General features: G+C 37.7%; 2 long non-coding RNA genes across 3 annotated transcripts; one reads left to right on the top strand and one right to left on the bottom strand.

Annotated features, from left to right (window-relative positions):
- The first annotated feature begins 40 nt into the window (after positions 1-40).
- On the top strand, positions 41-2,111 carry LOC109952500 (uncharacterized). The gene is made up of 5 exons (XR_002273773.1): positions 41-356; positions 492-596; positions 1,460-1,570; positions 1,758-1,864; positions 2,038-2,111. It is a non-coding gene; the product is annotated as an uncharacterized LOC109952500 (long non-coding RNA).
- Positions 2,112-2,179: 68 nt separating this feature from the next.
- On the bottom strand, positions 2,180-7,688 carry LOC109952501 (uncharacterized). Of its 2 annotated transcripts, none has more exons than XR_002273775.1 (5): positions 7,650-7,688; positions 6,436-6,540; positions 4,114-4,250; positions 3,218-3,299; positions 2,180-2,737 (listed from the first exon to the last, which is right to left on the bottom strand). It is a non-coding gene; the product is annotated as an uncharacterized LOC109952501 (long non-coding RNA). The 2 variants fall into 2 exon arrangements; XR_002273774.1 differs by having other exon boundaries at positions 6,436-6,489.
- Positions 7,689-8,151: the final 463 nt, after the last annotated feature.

The raw sequence follows: 8,151 nt of genomic DNA, 5'->3' as shown, positions 1-8,151 counted from the left end.
CTTTAGTAGAAGATGAAGCAGCATCTCAGCTTCAAATGATCGAACTTTCTGAGGATGACAGACTTAAAAGCGTTCTGAAGGAAGGAACCGTGGAGTTTTGGAAGATTGTGCCGGTTGAGAGATATCCCAATGTCAAACGGGCTGCACTCAAACTACTGTCAATGTTTGGGTCAACTTACATCTGTGAATCACTTTTTTCGACACTGAAACAAGTGAAATCAAAGCATCGCTCTGTTCTTACTGACACACATGTGAAAGAGTTACTACGAGTAGCCACAACTGAATACAAGCCAGACCTAAAAGAGATTGTGGAAACCAAGGACTGTCAGGTGTCCCACTGAGTCAAATAAAAGGAGGTAGGCTGATTTAAATCCATGAAAACTATTGTGTTATGTAATTAGGTGTATAAGTTGTGAACTGTTGTTTGCTCATCTGTTGTGTGGCTCTTTGTAGTGATAAAGTCTTTTTTTTTGGCTCATTATGGCAAACAGGTTCGCCACCCCTGCTCCAGATGATCAATGGGGAAACGCATGCTTTACATTTTCCCTCAAGAACAAATTGACACTACACCCCCTTCTCTATTAAGCTGTGGATGGGTAAGTTCACCAGAACAATGGTGTAATTTCATGCATAGATTTGTACAAAACATTCTCCATCTTCAGAGATGCTCTGGGCAGGTGGTTTATTGTTCAAGGATTTTATTGTCAATTCACCTTATGTGCAGGACATACAAAAAAAACGAAATACCGTTTCTCTCTTGACATTTAGGAACTAAAACAGAATTAAAGTAGAATTAAAAACTGGATTGATGTAATTAGGATAAATCAGTACAGCCAATAAGCTGTGACTCAAAACCATGTACAGTCAGTGACAGTAGTGCAAACAATAGGAGATTGTCAGATGGTTCAGCATCACCAGGGCGTTGGTGATGAGGTGCAAATAGCATATGAGGTTGACATGGACAGTATTGCAAATGACCAACAGCAGCAGATATACCGGCAAAAAAAGTCAACAGCAGATTTACATGTAACAGATGGTATTGTGTTGTGTGAAGGACATCTTTGTTCATGAATAAAGTTAGGTGACACTAATCTCATTTGAGGTGGATTCATTAGCTTTTGCAGACCTTTTAATTACCTTTACAGGTTTTCTCCATGTTTGTCATACTAAATTTTGAAAAGAGATCTTGTGGCATAAGCAAAACCTACAGAGCTGCTAATATATTCAAGTATCATTTTGTTCAAAGTAGAAGTGTATTGAGACTGTACTAGTACTTGGTAGTACTTCATTACTCATTCACGTGCTGTATTTTGGCAATGTGTGCAACAGTAGGACTAACCATACTTTGCATAGATGTATAAACTATTTACGTTGTTCATTTTCCCCAGCTGGCTTGTTTGTGGCCACCAATATTAGTTCATGAAAGGCAAGTAACTGTAAAACAATTTGTTGAATACAGTGCACCTGAAGAGTACGTCAACTCCTGAACTTGGGAGGCACGCAGTCCAGTGAAGAAGACAACCAAAGCTTTGTGGGTTCTCACTACAAACCTCCAGACAACAATTCAGAGGTTAAGTAAATTTTCAGACCATTGTGAAATTTAACATTTCTTCAGTTTATGATTGCTTAAATGTGGAACCTTTTTATACAAGAGTGGTGCTTTACAACTGCAGAGTAGTTTAAATTACTGTTAAAGATCAAATTTGCATGGTCTGCTTCATAAATTGAGGGTAAACATAAGTGAATGTGCCTTATAGGCTTGATGGCGATGAACCCGTCTGACCAGCGGAGGGGCAACATCAGCAGTCTGGTCTTTTCTTGGGACTGGCCACCAGTAATTCAGAGGTGGCTATTTCAACATTTGGTGAGGTGATGTCTTGTATTTCAAATCCCCCGCAATTTTGTCAATGTTAAATTGGAACGTTGCAGTGTCCAGTCTGCATGTACAAAGTGAAGCAAACCTATTGACCAATGTGATGGGTTGAAATTATAGAACGTATTGTGCTTTAAACTCAAACTTTTCCATTTCCCCCTTAGGCAATCCTTAACCAGATGTCATTCCATGGCCAGACAATCAGCAGCATTCTTGAGGACATGCACAGAGACGGGCAAGTTTGTTTTATAAATGGTCATTTTATTATTGAAATCAAAGCTTTTTTTTGTTTTGCAGACTCTCCATCCAGCTGCTGAGGTTTGGGTAAGCTGGGGAGATCCCTACTGGTGGGGTCATCGAGGTAGAGTACATTGCATCTCCATGCTGTTGCACTGCAAGGCTCATCATGTGATGTACTCTGCCTTGACGACCCCACCAGGAGGGACTTCCCATCTTGTGCCAAAAGATTCAGCACCAAAAAAAAAGGGTACTCGATGTGGGAGAAACTGACAGTGTTTTACAAAATGTTTTACACAGGGCTTTTTTTTTTAAATTGTTTTTCCTCAATAAAACTACTACGTCTTTTAAAACTGTCTGGGTTTGCGTTAACATCTAATATAGGTCTCTTAGTTCTTCACTGTACTCTATCTTGGACCAAAATTTCAGCACCATGTTAAGATGGTAATCTGTGTGGAGATGGTGGTGCTGTTTTTTTTTGTTTTTTTTAAACAGGCCAAAAAAAAAACTTTACTCTAGAAGACACTTTATTGTCATCACACAGTAAACAGCATTAATTCCATTGCACCTGAGGGTTGACAATAAGTCTTCCCAGTTGTGGCCAGATCATCTTGGCTTCCAGGCAGGCTGTGGAGGAATGTGCCCACATTAAAACAAAGACAGTTTTTTCCCTTACTGAACAAAATAACTTAAGTGTGGTGAACACTCCACTGAAGCATGCAAATTCTACAAGGTTGACTGTAGTAAAGTTGTAAAGTACTTTAGAGAATTGTTTAAGTTACTGATGTACACCAATCAGGCATAACATTGACCATATGTTTACACTTCTGTCTTAACATTGGTATTTATGAAGCTCAAAATGTATAGATTATATGTTCATTGAGGTTAAAGGTGGTGTCGTACTGGACAGTGTATTCAGAGGTGTCTGTATATTTTTGTCCTGCCCACTGACATACATGAGAGGGTCAGAATATAAGGTAGTCCAGTACAACACCATCTTTAACTGTGACCTTCACTAATGAACATATAATAGAAATTTGATTAGATTTTGAGCTTCATAAACACCAATGTTAAGGCAGAAGTGTTGTATTAAAGTGCACAGAGTACCTGGATGTAAAGTCAGGTTTCTTTGCGGCATCAAGAACTCCAGAGCCATGGCTGCCTTTCTGGCCATTTGGAGGATCAGAACCTGTGGCAGAGTTAACTCAATCAGCCAATTCCACCAAACAAGTTTATCCACGGTGAATTTTAAAAAATAATTTTGTCAGCTGTACTATCAATTTGCTGTGCTTCACTTGAGAGCAATGGCCAATCACTGTTATGACAATGTTTGCCATAAACAGAACACAAGGTTTTTACTAAAGCAATACAGGCTCTGAACTTTTGGTTTAAGGCACAACAGCAACGCTTCATTATCATATAGTAAGTGAAACAGTTGCATTACAGTTCATTCTGACCCCATGTACAAATGTGGTGGATACAAATGCAGAGTGAAAGCACTTATAAAGACGCTAATATGTACAGCTGTGGTCTTAAAACATATCAAACCAGGAAGTTTGTCAGTGGATCAGGATAATCAGCTCTATTGGCCAAGTATGTTACACACAAGGAATTTGTTTCCGGTACAGAACCGATGGCTCTAACCATCGGGGGCAACGGGGGTTCGGTGTCTTGCCCAAGGACACTTTGACACGGGGACTGCAGGCACCGAGATTCAAACCTTCAACCTTCCAGTTGGGAGACGACTGCTCTACCCACTGCACCACTGTCGCCTCCCCTGAAAAAATGGGTCAGATTGGAACAAAGAATGAAATGTTATATGCAGTTACATTGTGCTCCATGTTAGTTTTGAGAATCATTACAATTTATATCAAAGTTGCTCAAACACTTTAGAAATTAGTTTGTCAGGAAAAAAGAGCTGAGAAATTACAGTCTGACCTGAACCTGTCAGTGCAGGTATAGTACTCTCACTTAAACCACCACAGCTTTAGAATGTTTCTCACCTCATTAACTTGCAGTTGATGTCCATATGTAGGAGTGACAGAGGCCTGGAACACTGTCGGTCCTCCTCCCAACATGCCCGAGACCGAGAGTATTTATACCATATAAGTCCTATATTCTTGTCCATGCGTTCTGTGGCCTATTGAAAGATACATGGGGGGAATTGGTCCTATAATGTCTGTCCTAGTTACAACAATTACTCTGATCACAGAAACCTGTACAAACTAACACATTTCATAAAAATCATCAAACATGCAGGAAAAGTCAACAGCTCTTACTAAATGCAGGTTTTAGACAAGATTCATTAAAGGGCTATTGCATTCTTTATTCAGGTTTCTCAGTATATGACACACTTTGAGGCTAAACAGGAGTTTTAATGACAACCGTTTTCTCTAATCGATTCATATTTCTTGCACATCTGAGCCTCTCCTCCCCTACTCACCTGATCTATCCTTAATTTTCCTAACCTATGCACATCAGTCTGTGTGTACTGAATTTATATAATACACGAGTTTCACTATTTGAGTTGAATTACTGAAATAAATGGACTTTTCCATGATATTCTAATTTATTGAGATGCACCTGTACCAGCATCAAACTCTGGAAAAAGCACTGCACATAAGTGCAATTGAGGCATCTGTACGTTTTAGTTTCTGCTTCTTCACATCTTACCGTACCTTTTTACGCCACTAGATTTATTTATAACTTGAGTTTATAGTTTCTTTTCAGAATTAGATGAATACAAAGGAAATACAGTATAGGCCTAATCATGAGACTTCAGTAATCTCTGGTGACAAATTTACAAGCTACTCACCAGAAGTCCAAATTTTAACAGTTAAAATTATCCCTACCTTTACCAGCTACAACATTAAAATGATGAACACAATAATGCACCAGAAATTATATCAATGTGAAGTGCATTCTATTATTATTCTGCACAGTGACTACTTTTACTTTTGGTAATTTAGGTATATTTCGCTGCTAATGCCTTTGCACTATTATTTAAGCAGCATGTTGAATGTAGCACTCTTACCTGTAACAGGGCATCTCAGTAAAAAGACGTCGACCGGTTTACATTCACTAGTTGTCAGCAGGAGCTCCTCTGAAAATCAGGATTTCTATTTAGAGCAGATCAACCTTTGTCAGTGGTAGATGAAATAGTTTGATCATTTACTTACAGTAAGTAGCAGTACCACAGTGTAAAAATACTGCATTAAACAAGTTTTCAAACGATTACACTTTGTTAAGTATTAAAGTATCAAAAGTAAAGGTTATAGCATTGTGTATGTACTTAAATTGATACATACAAAAAGCTCAAACCAGCAGTTTACAGCTGTTCTGATTCATACATGTTTGCTCAGGACACAGCGAGCTGGTATTTAAATAATGAAGTACTGAAATCAGCTTTTAATTAGGTACAGTTTGTTTTCACAAGGGCTGATATTTTGATGACTATATAAACGCACTACAAACTGCATCAGACACAATGTTTTAGGTTAACTATAACAGAAAAACAAAGAAAATGATGGTGACTATTTGCTACATTAATTCTGACACGAGGTCAATATATTTCTAATATTCCAGTGGCAAAACCTTAATTATTATTTATTCCTACAAAATTTTCAATCACCCCAAATGATTCACTTTGAGGCTAAACAGGAGTTTTAATGACAACCGTTTTCTCTAATCGATTCATATTTCTTGCACATCTGAGCCTCTCCTCCCCTACTCACCTGATCTATCCTTAATTTTCCTAACCTATGCACATCAGTCTGTGTGTACTGAATTTATATAATACACGAGTTTCACTATTTGAGTTGAATTACTGAAATAAATGGACTTTTCCATGATATTCTAATTTATTGAGATGCACCTGTACCAGCATCAAACTCTGGAAAAAGCACTGCACATAAGTGCAATTGAGGCATCTGTACGTTTTAGTTTCTGCTTCTTCACATCTTACCGTACCTTTTTACGCCACTAGATTTATTTATAACTTGAGTTTATAGTTTCTTTTCAGAATTAGATGAATACAAAGGAAATACAGTATAGGCTTAATCATGAGACTTCAGTAATCTCTGGTGAGAAATTTACAAGCTACTCACCAGAAGTCCAAATTTTAACAGTTAAAATTATCCCTACCTTTACCAGCTACAACATTAAAATGATGAACACAATAATGCACCAGAAATTATATCAATGTGAAGTGCATTCTATTATTATTCTGCACAGTGACTACTTTTACTTTTGGTAATTTAGGTATATTTCGCTGCTAATGCCTTTGCACTATTATTTAAGCAGCATGTTGAATGTAGCACTCTTACCTGTAACAGGGCATCTCAGTAAAAAGACGTCGACTGGTTTGGACCTCACCGGGTCTTCATCAGGGCGGAAACACACAGGTGCAAACAATTTGTTAGGTTTCCGTGCTGAAGGACAGAACTTAACCTCATAAGCAGTGTTGACCTCATACAGCAAATGTCACTGAATCATATTTCACTTTATCCTACCATAAATTGTATTAAATAAGCTTCTGTTAATTTTGAAAATGTGTTAGCTTATTTATGCAGGCATTGTAAAAATTCTGAACGTTAAAAATGTGTTACTCTAACTTAGAATAAGTTAACAAAAGTAAAAGACAGTCTCTCAGATTTATCTTTCCAACCCATGCTGTATGATCGGTTCAACCAAAGACTTTTCTCTCTCTCTGTTTTATTTAGGTAGTTTTCAGAGAAATAAAGGTGTGAAGTTATTCACATGAAAAAATCTAAGGCTAAGTCTGGCAAGCCTTCAGATTTATAACAAGTGCTTTAGAGGATGAATAAGAGCCTGTTCTGTGTGTACATTTACTGCAGAAGAAGGAAAGGAAGGAAGGACCAGTTTCCTGGTCACAAACTCAGCCCACATGACAGCCACAGGATTACAGCTAAGAGGAGGACTTCTCTGTTTCAGGTGGCTGGAAACCTACTCCAACATGCCAATAAACAGTTTAGTTTCAAGGTTCAAAGTATTTTTAAGCCTATAGCTCCTCAGTAGATGTGCCACTGCTGCCCTCCTGTGGTTATGGCTGTAACTACATCTCTGAAGGTCAAACGGTCTTGGCTTGTGCACACTGACTTTTAGTTTGGGAGCAAATGATTTGCACAGCTCCTGTATCATTCAGCTGCAGGTTCAGGCCTGAGAACAGAGGCGGTGCTGCACAAGCATTTTACACTGTTCACTGTCAAGGTTAACAGGAGATTTATTTCCACCTAATTATAATAAAGGTCTAGTAATTATTTTACTTACAATCATGTGCAGCAGATTTAACATGTTGCTAGCAGAAGTTAAATCCTACAGAACCATTTAGTCTCACAGGGATGGTACTGTATCTGATTAAGGTTCAGCTCAGTTGTGGAAAATCAAATCCAACTTCCAACATGCCTGCATCCACACACTATACAGCACCATTATTTTATAGTATTCTCAGATAGTTTCAAGTGCTCAGAGAAAGAATGGACAACAGCAGGTGTAGAAACTAGAGACAAACATCACTCACCTCCTCATGAAACTGTACAGATGCTGCTTTAACTGAACTTACATTCACTAGTTGTCAGCAGGAGCTCCTCTGAAAATCAGGATTTCTATTTAGAGCAGATCAACCTTTGTTAGTGGTAGATGAAATAGTTTGATCATTTACTTACAGTAAGTAGCAGTACCACAGTGTAAAAATACTGCATTAAACAAGTTTTCAAACGATTACACTTTGTTAAGTATTAAAGTATCAAAAGTAAAGGTTATAGCATTGTGTATGTACTTAAATTGATACATACAAAAAGCTCAAACCAGCAGTTTACAGCTGTTCTGATTCATACATGTTTGCTCAGGACACAGTGGCAAAACCTTAATTATTATTTATTCCTACAAAATTTTCAATCACCCCAAATGATTTTTTGTTGCACTGTATGTTGGTAAAAGAATTAAAACATTTCTTTGCAAACTAAATTTTTGCCTTAAATATAAAACTGCAAAAACGATGGGTGAAATTATATAAATAATAC

Source organism: Monopterus albus, unplaced genomic scaffold (genome assembly GCF_001952655.1).
Source record: "Monopterus albus unplaced genomic scaffold, M_albus_1.0 scaffold466.1, whole genome shotgun sequence".
NCBI lineage: Eukaryota > Metazoa > Chordata > Actinopteri > Synbranchiformes > Synbranchidae > Monopterus > Monopterus albus.
Note: the sequence above shows the minus strand (reverse complement) of the source record. Positions and strands in the feature narration are given on the sequence as shown.